This window comes from Schistocerca cancellata, chromosome 2 (genome assembly GCF_023864275.1).
Source record: "Schistocerca cancellata isolate TAMUIC-IGC-003103 chromosome 2, iqSchCanc2.1, whole genome shotgun sequence".
Taxonomy (NCBI): Eukaryota; Metazoa; Arthropoda; class Insecta; order Orthoptera; family Acrididae; genus Schistocerca; species Schistocerca cancellata.
In genome coordinates this window covers 603,425,816-603,442,670 of record NC_064627.1, presented here as the reverse complement: position 1 = coordinate 603,442,670, position 16,855 = coordinate 603,425,816, and positions in this window count along the sequence as shown.

Genomic DNA, 16,855 nt, shown 5'->3' with positions numbered 1-16,855 from the left:
GCTCTGAGAAACCTTGACAGCAACGCCACCATGTTTAATAATGCTTTTCGTGTAGCCACAGCACGTCGTGTTACGACTCAAACTGTGCGCAATAGGCCATGATGAACAACTTCACTCCCGACGTCCATCTTTTTGGAAGCACAACATCATGTAGCGTGGTACACATGGGCCCAACAATATGCCGAATGGACCGCTCAGGATTGGCATGAAATTCTCTTCACCGATGAGTGTGGCATATGCCTTCAACCAGACAATCGTCGGAGACGTGTTTGGAGGCAACACGGTCAGGCTGAACGCCTTAGACACACTATCCAACGAGTGCAGCAAGGTGGAGATTCCCTGATGGTTTGGGGTGGCATTATGTGGAATCGACGTACGCCGCTGGTGGTCATGGAAGGCACCGTAACGGTTGTACGATATGTGAATACCATCTTCTGAGCGATAGTGCAACCATGTCGGCAGCATATTGGTGAAGCATTCGTCTTCATGGACGACAATTCGCACCCTCATCGTGCACATCTTGTGAATGACTTCCTTCAGGATAACGATATCGCTCGACTACAGTGGCCAGCATGCTCTCCAGACATGAACACAATCGAACATGCCTGGGATGGATTGAAAAGGGCTGTTTGTGGACGATGTGACCCACCAATCGCTCTGAGGGATCTACTCCGAACTGTCGTTGAGGAGTGGTACAATATGGACCAACAGTGCCCGATGAACTTGTGGGTACTATGCCACCACGAATACAGGTGTGCATCAATGCAAGAGGAAGTGTTTCTGGGTATTAGAGGTACCTTTGTGTACAGCAGTCTGGACCACCACCTCTGAAGGTCTCGCTATATGGTGGTACAACATTCAATGTGTGGTTTTCATGAGCAATAAAAAGGTGGAAATGATGTTTATGTTAATACCCAATCAAATTTTCTGTACAGGTTCCGGAACTCTCGAAACCGAGGTGATGCAAAACTTTTTTAATGTGTGTATTTTTAGACTGAGGTTGAAAAAGTAATTGACAGATGGTATAGTGGAATATTTTGATCGTTCAAGATTTTGGCCTTGCATGTATAACGACTATCCAAGCGGGATTACTACCAAACAGACCAACCTGAGATTACCTGAAGTACATTGTAACAGCCTTCTGATGCTTTGGAGATTCAACTGAACTGTGTCACTTCCTGTAGCAGCAACAGTGTTACTTGTTTACTGATAAGTTACCGCCTGGTGAGACAATGTTCAAGGAAACATGGGAGCTCAATAGTACTAGTATAGCACTGCAAAGCGAATTGAAGACCAAGACAGAATAGCAGCACGCCGATTTTACATATGAGACAATGAGGTACGGATATGAATAGGTAATGGCATTACCACCAATATTCTTGTTTGAGTATCACCATCAGGCGCTAATGTCTAGAGCGTTTGGACAAATATATGGAGACAAAGCGAGAAATGCATGATTGAACAAAAATACAGATGACAGCCAAACCTGCAAGCTGGGCTGTTTTATTTCGCTACGGACGGCACCTGTGCCATGTCCTCAACATATTGCAGATGTCAGTCGTGTTCAGAACAGTGTTCTCTATAGTGAGTGCTGACAAGTTGTTGGTGTTTGCATGCTGCGTACTTCCGTAACCAAGGCAGCTGAAGTGTTTTGTGTTTCAAGAGGCACTGTATCGAAAATCGTACCGCATACAAGAAAAGCGGAAAACCGTCATCCTCTATGTCGGTGTGTGTGTTGAGTAATCATTACGGACTGACGTTGAAGAGAACTGTGACGAAAAATAAGAGGGTAACAGTTGCAAAAATCACTGCGGAAGTGAATGTCTCGCTCGCGAGGCCTCTCAGCACCAGAAAACAAGAAGGCAGCTCCAGAAGCAGGGAATTTCAGGACGAGCTGGAATTACAAAACCACTCATCAGTGATGCAAATGACACCAATAGGAAACAACTGAAGGAAGTCATTTGGTGGGATGAGTCTTGTTTCACGGTGTTTCCAACTTTCGGTCGAGTTAGCGTCCCAAAGGTGATGGACGGCGGGATTTCGGTAATGACTTGGGCACCCGTATAGTGGTACTGTATTTTATGGGGCCCCTGGCTTCCCTGCCAGGTTGCTTTATAGCCATTTTGGTTGATCAGACCCCTCTCATGTTACAATGTTGGTCCCCCAAAAAGCGATGCTGTGTTCCACGGCGATAGCACCCGTATTCCTACAGCTCGCATAGTCCACGACTGCTTTTTTGAGCACGAGGGTGAATTGTCACATTTCGTTGGCCAAGAAATTTCAATATTATTGAGTCTTCGTGGTCTGCTTTGGAGAGATAGGCGCGTAATCGCTATCCTTCTCCGTCATAGTTACCGAACTTGCTAGAGTTTCGCAGGAAGATTGGTATAAGATTCCCTGGAAACCATAAAGAACCTGTATTTAACAATACCGAGACGATTGCAAGCTATTTTGAACACCAACGGTATTACAATTTGTAACATCTTTTGTTTTGGTGTTTGCACTTTTAGTCCAATCCCTGCATTCAGCATTGCTCTACGTAAGACATTAGAGCGGGAGTTTAGTGCGTGCGTCGCAGAGCGCGTAGGCGCAGCTGGGCATCGCACAGCGTGTGGCGTGTGCGTTGCAATGGCGCAGCGCTCGCTGAAACGCAGACGCCCGCCTGCCCCACTAGCCCTGGCCACGGCACAGCGCAGTTCAATTCGCCCTACAGCTGGCTGCTGCGATGTGGGAGGTATTGATGCAAATGGTGCGTACTGATCCTCTTCTGTATGACACGAGTCACCCAACCTCCCATTAACAGGATTCCGACTACCCTAAACCGATATGCCAGCAATTTAAAAGCACATACAACCGTTTATCGCCTTCACGAAAATCTGTAATTAAACGCTGTTGCCATTTTCATCACAAATCGCTAAGGAAAAAAATGAATTATGTTTCTAAACGAATGGGGATGCCTTATTCTTCATTAGAATGTACGACTTTAATTCCCTTTGTTCGTGTATGTTATCGGATACAAGTCGTTCATCTGTTCCATTAAACATTTTTGTCTCTAATAAATTACCAGCGAATACATTTCAAATACCAATTCCACCAACTGAGCCAACATAAATTACAGTAAATGTATTATGCTGATCAGTCGCCGCCACAAGTATAACAGAGAAATAATTTATCGCAGTTGCAACATTATATATATATATATATATATATATATATATATATATATATATATATATATATATATATTGAGCAAGCAGTAAAGGAAACAAAAGAAAAATTCGGAGTAGGTATTAAAATTCATGGAGAAGAAGTAAAAACTTTGAGGTTCGCCGATGACATTGTAATTCTGTCAGAGACAGCAAAGGACTTGGAAGAGCAGTTGAACGGAATGGACAGTGTCTTGAAAGGAGGATATGAGATGAACATCAACAAAAGCAAAACGAGGATAATGGAATGTAGTCAAATTAAGTCGGGTGATGCTGAGGGAATTAGATTAGGAAATGAGACACTTAAAGTAGTAAAGGAGTTTTGCTATTTAGGGAGTAAAATAACCGATGATGGTCGAAGTAGAGAGGATATAAAATGTAGACTGGCAATGGCAAGGAAAGCGTTTCTCAAGAAGAGGAATTTGTTGACATCGAGTATAGATTTAAGTCTCAGGAAGTCGTTTCTGAAAGTATTTGTATGGAGTGTAGCCATGTATGGAAGTGAAACATGGACGATAACTAGTTTGGACAAGAAGAGAATAGAAGCTTTCGAAATGTGGTGCTACAGAAGAATTCTGAAGATAAGGTGGGTAGATCACGTAACTAATGAGGTGGTATTGAATAGGATTGGGGAGAAGAGAAGTTTGTGGCACAACTTGAGTAGAAGAAGGGATCGGTTGGTAGGACATGTTTTGAGGCATCAAGGGATCACAAATTTAGCATTGGAGGGCAGTGTGGAGGGTAAAAATCGTAGAGGGAGACCAAGAGATGAATACACTAAGCAGATTCAGAAGGATGTAGGTTGCAGTAGATACTGGGAGATGAAGAAGCTTGCACAGGATAGAGTAGCATGGAGAGCTGCATCAAACCAGTCTCAGGACTGATGACCACAACAACAACAATATATATATATATATATATATATATATATATATATATATATATATATATATATATATATGCCGTGTGAGTGGGGCCTGTCGTCGGGTAGACCGTTCGCCTGGTGCAAGTCTTCCGAGTTGACGCCACTTCGGCGACCTGCGTGTCCATGGGGATGAAATGATGAAGATAAGGACAACACAACACCCAGTCCCTGAGCGGAGAAAATCTCCGACCCACCAGGGAATCGAACCCGGGCCCTTAGGTATGACACTCCGTCGTGCTGACACTCAGCTACCAGGGGCGGACACAGTTGCAACCAAAGGAGCCGGAAATGTCTTGTTTAGTTGTTGTTGTGTTTTGATGGCCTATTGCATCATAGTAACGCAGAAAATCAGTTTCGATAGTGGAAACCATTTTTATCCGTGTATCTTAAATCGGTTCTAGTAGGTAAATAGCTTAAGTAAGTTACGGACTGTACAAGTCGTTTCAGTAATAATAAGCTAGCTGTTTTGTCACTCATTCCGCAGGCATAGCCGACTCTTTTGCAGGACTAACCGGGAACAAAGTACCTGGAGAAATTAACGAGTTGCAGTTACATCCATCGTGCTGATAAAAGTAGTGCAGTGGCCGCAGAAATGCACTTCAAAGGAAAACGAGTGAAAATGGTTCCATTGATGGTATCCGCACGTAATGGAGATGCAGGAAACAGTGCAGTGTTAATTAAGTTGATGACGAGAAATTACGACCTTTTTCTTCTCAGAACCTGAAAGACTTGACAGTAAAAGTAGAGCTTTAATGTAGAAGTCAGATGAAGAGCAATGTCTCAGAATTTTTATACGTGAAAACCCTAAAATCTTTGTAAATAAACCAAGGCTGTTAACATGCTACATCTTTATTCCTCATGTCTACGTATTTATTTCTCAACAGTGTCACCCTTGCAACACATTTCCGGTTTGTTGATACCGTAACTGCGGAATATTTGACCTGGTTGACGTAACCACAGCCTCACTCTCCGTGCACTGTTTCATCAGAATCAAAGTGTACTCCACGACAGTGTTACTATGGTTTTCAATTGAAGGCACGTTCTCTACTCTTCAAAACAAGTTTACAGCGCTTTGTTTCTTAACCATCGACTTAGTTACATTGCACACGCTACAGTTCGCAGCTCTCTTGCGACACACGGCTGCGAAGCGAGAAAGTCGACCGAGTGACTAATAAGCATGACATGTAACTAGCTTAACCTATATTGGGAACATAATAAACATTTCGGAGGCACTACTTTTCAGCACACACTCGTAAATTCTGAGTTTCCTTCGGAAAGTACGTTACACTTGTCATTCCACGCTGAGACCATTGTGCAACAGGAGTAGCACATTCTTGAAACAGAACACGTGTTCCCCGCTTCCTGCAGACATAGTTTAGTTGCGCTAGGGATAACAGATGCATCACGGTGTGCGATTTAAATGACGGCGGATGTGAAAATATATGCCAGTGTGGGACAGTACAATTCTTCTGGGAAAAACATTTAAACTGTACTGACAAGGCGAAGCCTCGACGTTGTTGTTGTTGTGGTCTTCAGTCCTGAGACTGGTTTGATGCAGCTCTCCATGCTACTCTATCCTGTGCTAGCTTCTTCATCTCCCAGTACCTACTGCAACCCACATCCTTCTGAATCTGCTTAGTGTATTCATCTCTTGGTCTCCCCCTACGATTTTTACCCTCCACGCTGCCCTCCAATACTAAATTGGTGATCCCTTGATGCCTCAGAACATGTCCTACCAACCGATCCCTTCTTCTGGTCAAGTTGTGCCACAAACTTCTCTTCTCCCCAATTCTATTCAATACTTCCTCATTAGTTATGTGATCTACCCATCTAATCTTCAGCATTCTTCTGTAGCACCACATTTCGAAAGCTTCTATTCTCTTCTTGTCCAAACTATTTACCGTCCATGTTTCACTTCCATACATGGCTACCCTCCATACAAATACTTTCAGAAATGACTTCTTGACATTTAAATCTATACTCGATGTTAACAAATTTCTCTTCTTCAGAAACGCTTTCCTTGCCTCGACGTTAGAATCACGTATTTACTTCAGTTTTTTTACACTTTTAATAGTCTATTAACACAACATGATATACAAATAGTAAGTTTTACTACTTAGGTGAATTCGAGAAAATAACAAGAGAAGTCTTACGCATCAATGATGTACCGATGAGTTGCAACCCTGAGCACGAGATAGAGGCGGTGATGTGATTAGCGTACAAGCAGCGCAATCGGTGGATTTTATTTTTTCGACACTAGTCATACTATTTCGTACATATTACATTTTAAAGTTAATATGATGAAACGTCACGTGTATTTACAGAAAATTTTATTGTATTTCCTATGTTATTTCGCTGATTACTGACTTTTATTATTTCAACCAAGATTACACGTCTTTTATCAAGTACCTTGATTGACACTGAACGAGAAATTGGTTTTCGTGGAGGTGCATTATGGATGGCTTGTAGTTTGTTCATGATGAAAATATTCGCTGTAGTTGTAAGATCGCCGGCCGGGGTGGCCGAGAGGTTCTAGGCGCTACAGTCTGCAACAGGGCGACCGCTACAGTCGCATGTTCGAATCCTGCCACGGGCATGGATGTGTGTAATGTCCTTAGGTTAGTTAGGTTTAAGTAGTTCTAAGTTATAGGGGACTGATGACCTTAGAAGTTAAGTCCCATAGTGCTCAGAGCCATTTGAACCATTTTTGTAGCCGCGCGGGATTAGCCGAGCGGTCTCGGGCGCTGCAATCACGGACTGTGCGGCTGGTACCGGCGGAGGTTTGAGTCCTCCGTCGGGCATGGGTGTGTGAGTTTGTCCTTAGGATAATTTAGGTTAAGTAGTGTGTAAGCTTAGGTACTGATGACCTTAGCAGTTAAGTCCCATAAGATTTCACATACATTTGAACATTTTTGAACCATTTTTGTGAAATCGTTTATCGAGTGAAGTACTTCCACTATCAGGTTCAGGGACTCAACCCTATCTACAGGTGTATCTATAAATAATCGGATGAATTCTCCATGACAAAGCTAACGTACAAGGCAACACAACTTCCGTGCATTACTCATCACATAGTGGTGCGTTGTAAGTTAGCTTTGTCATGGAGAATTCGTCCGATTATTTATAGATACACCTGAAGATGTGAATGAGTTCTTGAAACCTGGTAGTGTCAGAACATCAAAAAAATGGCTCTGAGCACTATGGGACTTAACATCTGTGGTCATCAGTCCCCTAGAACTTAGAACTACTTAAACCTAACTAACCTAAGGACATTACACACATCCATGCCCGAGGCAGGATTCGAACCTGCGACCGTAGCAGTCGCGCGGTTCCGGACTGCGCGCCTAGAACCGCGAGACCACCGCGGCCGGCTGTAAGAACATCAGACAATAAATAATTTTACAGCTGTAGCAGGTGTTTCCGTCAAGAATATTGCATGCAATACTTGTAGATTGCCCACCAGCAAAAATTTATGTCACAAAGTTTGGACTACCGGAGTAAATATCAGTACCGCCCCTACGTAGCGTCAATAGCGAGGAAAATACTGTCACGAAATGTGATAACAGCATCATGTGCTGTCACGTTAGCAAATTTGCGGCAATATCAAGAGAGAGTCAGAAAACAAGCTGAATCCCCAGAAAGAAGTTAGGTAGTCCAGACCGCAGAAATGTGCTTGCCCTGGAATCGCTAATGGCACCGGCGGGTAAATGGAGGGGCGTGGGGCGGCGAGGACGAGGAAAGGCGATAGCTCACCTCAGCGCGTTCGGGCCGAGGCCGGAGGCTGGGGGCTGGTGGCTGGGCGAGCGCGCGGTCGATACGATTGAGCGCCGATGGCGGCACGGCGACTCTTCCGTCGCGCCCACGCCGACGCGCGTAAGGAAGGGGTGAGGCATCTAGTACCACACACTAGGCAACCAGCCATAAGTAATGCCATCAGTAGCCTGCAAGCTGACGTTCAAGGACCGCCTTCTACTTCGTTATGTGCGAAAGTGAAAGTTCAGTTATCGCTTCGAAGAAATAAAGTTACGTTAATTAGTATTTTGTTTGTTTGAAAGTGAGGGAGACCTAGGTAAGATGGCGGTGTTAGCGGTTAACCATTTTTAATAAATTCATTTTCAGTCGATAGTTTCTTCTCTTGTGCATGTGTTTAATACAATGACTTCTTAAAGCATTGCACGCAGTTGTATAAACTAGGCCAAACAGCTGTGTAAATTACATTTATCCGACTAGTTTCGGTTGTTTCACCCTTCATCAACTGAAGGAAAAAAATATAATATCTGTTACTTTAGTAATGCATGTTTTTCACAGAAGACACTTTCATGTACTAAATGTAGCAATGGCAAAACGTAAAATGCAACTAATCAGATACTGACAAACTCTTAAAAAGCTCCTCACAGCAGTTCTGTTACAGCCGGCAACCCGAAGTTCTCTGCTGTGTAACGCCAAGGACTGGGCCACCGACTTCTGGACAGTAGGTCGCCTCCTAAGCTGGTACTCTTAAGTGATCAGCGATGCGCCCTTTGAGACTTGCTGCAATTGTACTGTTGTTCATGTAGCCGACAAGCAACTGTCAGATTGGAAGTTTCTATCTATTTTGGACTTAGATATTTCATTACTTTTGGCACCTAACACTTTTTCAGTGAACTACTCCATAAGAGATGTTAAGAGTCCATTCTGCTTGACTGAACCTTGGTTGTAAACCTGAATTGAGAAACTTATTTTCCCGTTTTAACCTTGAGTTATTAGGTTTTCAAGGCTCTAATAACACAGGCGAACAAAAAAAAACAATTTTTGGAAGTTTCCCGCAATTCACGAGTCAGTTATATCAAGTTTTGGGTCGAGAAAAACGAATATGACAGTGAAAAATTTTCCATAGCTCTAGTTTCTGTGATAAACGTTAGGAGGAAGTATTTCGTATTAACGGATTAAGAGAAAAATACACATTTTAATTACATATGCTACCAACACTGAAAATATATTTGAATTTTTAAATTACTTTTTAAGAGTTCTAAATTGCTGGAACAATATCTCGCACATGGTAGTTGCATGACATCGTCGTCTCTTAGCTTGCCTCTTGTAACGGAGTTCCGGTGCATCCCTACACAAAGACCAACGGTAATCCTCAAGCATTACTTCATTCCAATGACGCTGATATCTTTGTGCCATAACAGAAATGTTCTGATGCAATCTTCCTCCACGTTCATCACTGACAGCTCCTCAACTAGGAGGGAAAAGTCTAGGCGGGGATGGAGAAAATGGATTTTAAAGGACATATTGCATCCAAGGTTATGGTATTTTTGCAGGGTCACTGTCTCCAGCTGAGTATAGTTATCATCTCTTTTTTTGTCTAAAAATCCACGAACAGCTGTCTTGAAGACTTCCCAAGCCTCCTTTCCATTCCCCTCCAAAATTTGTTCAAATGCAGGATGTGTTACAAGTTCTCGAATTTGTGGTCCGATAAAAATACCTCCCTTAACTTTTGCATCACTTAATTTTGGAAATTTCTCTCTCATTACTTAAAGGTCTGTCCTTCTTGATTTATATCTTTGGCAAAATTTTTCATCAAACCCAGCTTGACATGCAGGGGTGAAAAAAGAACGCCTTTTGGGTTCACGAGACGCTCGGCAACGACATTTTTCTCGCAAGGGTTCAGATTTCTTGCAGACCGGTCTGCTTTAATATAACGCGATTTCCTATCCCTACTGTCCCCCCCCCCCTCACACTTAAGAAGCAGAAATGTTTTGTGTGCCCTAGTTGCATTCCTAAGAGTATTGAAATGACTTTTAAATCATCACAGATTTTCCATTTGTGTTCATGATATTTGATTGAATCTAACAGGACTGTCATATTTGCAGTCTCCTTCATGTGAACTGCATGACAAGCAGGAATAGAAGGGAGGCGGTTGCCATTGTGAAGTACCACAGCTTTTAAGCTAAGCTTGGGGGAGTCTATGAATGGGCTCAATTCATTTGGATCATGGATCAAATTCAAATAATTCATCAAGCCATTAATGTCGCAGCAAACAACAAGGCTGTTTTTCTTTTCCAAAAAGCGAAGCAGTTCCATGTGACGTTTTGCTGTACTGTGAGACTGTGACATTACTTCCGAGAAGATACCACTACTGTAATCGAGACCCAGGAATTTCTGCCTTCTCCTTGACAGGTCAAGATCTCTAATGAGATCACCCAATTCCACTTGACTCAGTCCATGCGGTTTATCATCTTTTCCCTCAAAATCGGGGTCAAGGGATGTGGAAGGCTTGGTTGGTTCTTCTTCTCCTTCTTGTTCCACACTGTCTTCACTTTCTACTTCCAACGTAAAGTTTTCGGGTGGAATATGAACTGGTAAACTATCTGAATGCGGAATGGGTCGATTAACAGATCGAAGATTCGGGAATTTAACTATTCTTTCCGTTATAGACAAGCCTGCCTTTATAGATGAAGTCAAGCAGAAAAAGCAATCATCTGTATGGTTTGTAGGCTCTCGCGAAGCCATAGACACAGCAAAAGCCATAGATCGTTTCATATTTTTTAGCCATTTTAGCAGTATAACTAAAAATGCGTTGCGACATATATGTGGAGCTCAAGACTTATCCTGGTTCCCTACTTTCAAAACGAAATAATGCTGATACGCAGGGAGTCAGATTGCGTTTCTGTGAGAAAAATGTCATTTCAGCACAAATGAAACTAAATTATTCACCTTATGTACACATTTTTGTGACATTTTTACACTAAAAAAGCACTCTGAAACCAGAAATTTTGCTTTAATTACAGCACAAACTATATGAAACTCACAGTCACAGCGTCAGTATCTACGTTTATGGCTGAGAAACATCTTAAGACGTTTGTGTTTCGTTACTGGATAGGTGTGTCAACTCCGAAAACAAAATTTCCTCCAAACTAAAAATATTGACTATAAAAATTAAATGTCTCTTTATCTTCAAGGCAAGAGCTAATCTGTCATTTCTGTGTTTTTTTTTAATTCAGCAGATGGAAAAACATAGGAATTAGCCATTTTTGAGCACGAAACATTTACGTTGTTGGCCAATGTAACTGAAGAGAATGTGACTACAGAAACGTAATACACTGTTTTTAACGTAAGGCTCTTGAAACTTTTAAGATCGTGTTTACTGAAGTATATGTAACTCTTTCAAGCGTCATGGAGCTTACTTATTTGCCTTGTGATTCTGGAAGTCTATGTAGCTCCATTATTTACGAGCCGTCAGTAACTTCTTTGCAGTTACTGAAGGACTAGCGTTCATTTTGTTTCACTTATTGAACAACCACCATTTCTCTGGTTTCATTGTGGAGAATACCTTTTGTGGAAATTGTGTTCTATAAAATTTTATTTGTTTCCCATACCCGTGCTTTTTCCTTATGCGCAGCATTGGCGGACACCTCAAAAAGGGCCGTCGTTCACAGCAGAATGATTTCTGGCGAAATCAGCAAACAGAGTTCTCATCCGAATATGGTGACCAGACGGACAGCTGATTCATTGTGTCAAGAAAATCGTGTTACCCGGTGCAACCTGATAAGAATACCAACAATATTTATACGTCACTGACGTTATTAAGGATAAAAATCGTAGACATAAACACTATTTCTAAAGATTGTTTCCTCTTTGACCTGTACACCGAAGAACAATAAAAACCTCAGATAATCGCAAAGCTTTCGCTTCAGTAGAATTTTCCGTATGGTAATTTCGTGACACACGTAAAATATTATGGATGTCACACACACCATCAGAAAAACAAAATGAATAGTGACGTAGATGGAAACCGGTGGCAACAGACATCATGCTGCAACACGTGTGAGAACACAGCCCTGGCCACGGCTGTGACAAATGCGAGCGACCCACAGGGTGACGCCGGAATGCAGCATCATCGGGGGCCATCCATCTCCACTGCGGCAGAGCAGATTGAAATACGTGCTCCCTGCCATCCAGGCTCGACCTAACGAATTGCAGCTTTTCTCTCGAGCTGCAGTTTTGAGATTCATATGCCAGAACCGCTTGGTAGGAATAGGCTACACGCACCGTAAGAAATTCATATATTTCTTATCCATTAAACCTATTTTTTCGTTACATGAGATGTATTCACAGCTGTGAATATGGACAACCATCAACACTGTATAACGGATTCATTACAATGAAACTTGGTGCCGGACAGCTGTTTGAACACGGATTTCTCTCTTATCATGTGCGATCGCCTTACCAGTAGGCTAGCCGAGGACGCATCACGACCAGACCCATACTTCCGTATTTCGTCAACAGTGTCTGGCCGGGAAGTATGTTCAGATAGCGGAATGGTAAGGCGACCGGCCGCTCGCATAAGAGGGAGCTCGTGTCTCGGCCTGGCACAAGTTTTTATTGTTGTCATTCCATTATACAGTTGATGGTGTACATATTTGCAACTGCGAATATATTTCATGTATTTCATAACAGTTGTAGTCGTCGCAGTGGTTGTCCCTTAGGACATGGTTATATGTCAGAAGGAACACTGCATTGTACTTCTGAACGACAAAGGAACTTATAATTAAATGTTTCCCTGAGACATTTAAGTTTCTTTTTATTACCTACGATAACGATCGAAGCAGAAGAAATGAATTAAAATTTGTGCTGCGGCCGGGACTCGAACCCGAGTCTTCTTACTTGCTAGAAATTTTAATTCATTTCGTCTGCTTCGATCATTATCGTAGATAATAAAAAGAGACTTAAATGTCTCAGGGAAACATTTAATTATAAGAACTACAAGATCACCAATGGTACAAGGACATCTCATTACGTCAAATGCTGGGGTGCTTGCCAATATCGGAGAGCCCTGGCAGTACTGATAATATGTAAGGGAAAAATTAACTGAAGGCCAGCACGGTAGCTCAGCGTGTTCGGTTAGAGAGCCGGTTGGCCTCTGTAATAAAAAAACTGAGTGGAAGGATCAACCACCGAATTTGGACAGGATGTCTTGCGACGTCCGCAACGACCAAACAAGACGATCAACAACCAACAAAATGCAAAAAGAAAAAGAAAGTCCCGGCCGTAGCACAAATTTCAATTCACTTCGTCACCTACGATCATTATCGTAGACAAAGGAATTGTAATATCTTATTTTCATTGGCTGCACGTAAAGATTGTCGCGAGAGTGGGGTGGGCAAGCAACTGAGGAGCTGTATTTGTGTTCGAGAGGAATATAGTAAAAAATACCGACCTGTCATGGTTTAAATTCAATACTTTTCCTGCTTCCATGAAATAAAACAACAGCAAAAATGTTGACGGTAGATATAGAGTGTCTTGTTTGGAAACAAACTCGTTCCAGTCACTCATGGTGCTTGTCCTCGACGGCAGTAACGCCCGCTTTATTCTTCGCTTCAAGCTTGCACTCAGCACTGCATCGTTGCCATTTTTTTGTTTTATGTTTTTTCTTTTCTTTTTTTGTCAGATTTGGTTGTACGTTAATAGTGATAGACGGCAAGGTGCATTAGTTAAGTGATGCAGAGTTGTCCCAAATGCACCTAGTGATTAATTCAATGAACGCAATGGAAGACCAGCACGGCGACAATATGATAAGCTGTTTCTGCAGCGGCAGCAGTCACTTATTTTGTAGGCAAGGGTTGTTACATTTCCCTGCGTTTTGTGTTGTACGTCTTGCTGATTGCACATCCCAACATTTTTCGTTGCTGTGAAGATATTTTTGCAGAAACAAAAGTGACTGGAATAACAAATAGAAGCGTCGGTCAAAGGAAAACGAGAGAGATGAAAAAAAGTAAGTCGGCTGTTTATTGTTTCAAAAGTAGCCGCCATAACTATTAATAGATTTATCCCAGTGTGAGACAAGACGGTCAATACGTCCATTCCAAAATGTTTGCGGTTGCCTACGGAACCATGATTCTGCCCAGGCGTGTACCTTTTCATCCGATGCAAATTGACGGCCGCGAATGTCTTTCTTCAGGGCTCCAAAAATAACCAAAATGCATGGGAAGAGTTCGGGACTGCATGGAGGATGTGTAAGCGCTTGCCAGCCAAACTTCTGCAGGGTATTTGAAACAAGCTTGACAACATGCGGGCCCTGAAGTAAACATTCATGACCGCCCAGTTGCTTCGAAAGAAGAGGTGTATTCCTGTGTACAGTCAGGGTTCCTTATGCAACCACAAACATTTTTTCATGGAGGCACTGACCGTCTTGTCTGACAGCGCGATAAGTGTCTTGACAGTTACTATTTTCCATTTGCCTCGTTTTCATTTCACTGCCCTTATACATTATTAGCCTTCATTGAGATACTGGAGACCAATGGTCCCTTATATTACAATACTCAAAATATCCTTGGATAAACTCAGAAATTTTGTCAGTGAAGTTCAGATTCACCCTCCGTGTGCTTTCGTACAACAGGAGAACAATGTGTACAATTGCTGTTATTGTGTCCGCTACATTGATGTCATTGTAGCTGTTACGTAGCATGTGCTCACACGGTGTGTGGAACAGAGAATATACCTTTACAACTACATGTCTTTGGTTTCAGACTGCTGCGTACTATGTTCCAGCATGTCACAACTTAAACTTTTAGAGTGGCCTTTAACATCCCTCGTAACTACTGTTACGTTTTCAGTTTTAAAGATCTGTTCTTAATTTTTACCCGTAATATATTTTACCGCTGAAAGCAAGGGGAAACTAAAGCCGTAATTTTTCCCGAGGGCATGCAGGCATTAAATGATGATGGCGTCCTCTTGGGTAATATATTCCGGAGGTAAAATGGTTCCCCATTCGGATCTCCGGGCTGGGACTACTCAAGAGGACGTCGATATCAGGAAAAAGAAAACTGGCGTTCTACGGATCGGAGCATGGAACGTCAGATCCCGTAATCGGGCAGGTAGGTTAGAAAATTTAAAAACGGAAATGGATAGGTTAAAGTTAGATATAGTGGGAATTAGTGAAGTTCGGTGGCAGGAGGAACAAGACTTTTGGTCAGGTGAATACAGGGTTATAAATACAAAATCAAATAGGGGGATTGCAGGAGTAGGTTTAATAATGAATAAAAAAATAGGAGTGCGGGTAAGCTACTACAAACAGCATAGTGAACGTATTATAGTGGCCAAGATAGACACGAAGCCCATGCCTACTACAGTAGTACATGTTTATGTGCCAACTAGCTCTGCAGATGATGAAGAAATTGATAAAATGTATGATGAAATAAAAGAAATTATTCAGATAGTGAAGGGAGACGAAAATTTAATAGTCATGGGTGACTGGAATTCGGTATTAGGAAAAGGGAGAGAAGGAAACGTAGTATGTGAATATGGATTGGGGGTAAGAAATGAAAGAGGAAGCCGCCTGGTAGAATTTTGTGCAGAGCATAAATTAGTCATAGCTAACACTTGGTTTAAGAATCATGATAGAAGGTTGTATACATGGAAGAACCCTGGCGATACTAAAAGGTATCAGATTATATAATGGTAAGACAGAGATTTAGGAACCAGGTTTTAAATTGTAAGACATTTCCAGGGGCAGATGTGGACTCTGACCACAATCTATTGGTTATGAACTGTAGATTAAAACTGAAGAAACTGCAAAATGGTGGGAATTTAATTTTTTTTAATGTTCAGTATGTTTTTATTATGTTTTTATTATCTTTAGGAGCACACATATGCTGATATATACTGTAGGACGTCTCTGTTCCGCTCTGACCATCTAAACTACTAGAATATCTTTGACAGAGAGACATACCCAAGTTGCATAGCGGCGCAGTAATAGTGGTAGCCAAGAGTAGATATGAATCTACTGAATAGCTTACGGTTAGACCAGCAGCTCTGGCCGATGCTAAATACACTTGTTGCTTCCCGAAAGAGCGGAAGGAAAAATTTATGACAGTAGGTAATAGACGAGCCAAACAAGCAGTGGACGTTGCTGGGTAATTGTTTATTCTCTTTGGAGATAGTGACGTACATTCAAATGACTTATTTTCATCCATTTAGGGAAGCTTTTTCTTCTGTATCTAAAGACACTGAATGTGTCAATACCGACTGCAACTGGTAAAATTTAAGGCTACGCATGTGCAAAGTAACAAATGGGAGGAGGTAAACTTTGCGTGCATAACCACAGACTGTAAGTTGAGGTACAATGTTATCAAACTGTTTGGCAGAAGCACTTGAAAATAACTCACTAGAGGTACTACAAAGAGAATGATCATTTTTTTTATTTTTATGGGTTTTCAAACGATTTTCATCGTGTTCTCAGGCGTTTCCACGGTGTCCTTTATCTCACTGCAGAATTATTCGTGATTAGTATTTTATAAATCATTATTAGATTATCATATGTCATGTGAATGATAATGAAGATTATCGTATTGATACGTTTGTCATTTATAGCAATCTCTTTTTCTCTGATTACCATTGCTATGTACGTTGTGACATTTACGAGTATTACATAATGGCATTGGCTTTCTTCTTGATAACTGAAGGAAACTTCACAAGCCAAGAACGCTAAAAAAAAAGCTTTTAGTTGGGTGACCGGTTTCGACAGAGCTATTGTGTCATCATCGGATCTTATGCTTTAAAATTTTTTCAACGCGTTGTCCACCAGTTTTAGAAGTTGCTTCACACTGCACATACACTTTTTAGCGATATCTTCTTGTGAATTTTTCTTCAGTTATCATACAGTGCACATAGCCCTCCAGACTGACCATGTCAAGAATACATCATACTTTTACCCTGTTATTAAGTTTCGTAAAAGTTGTTC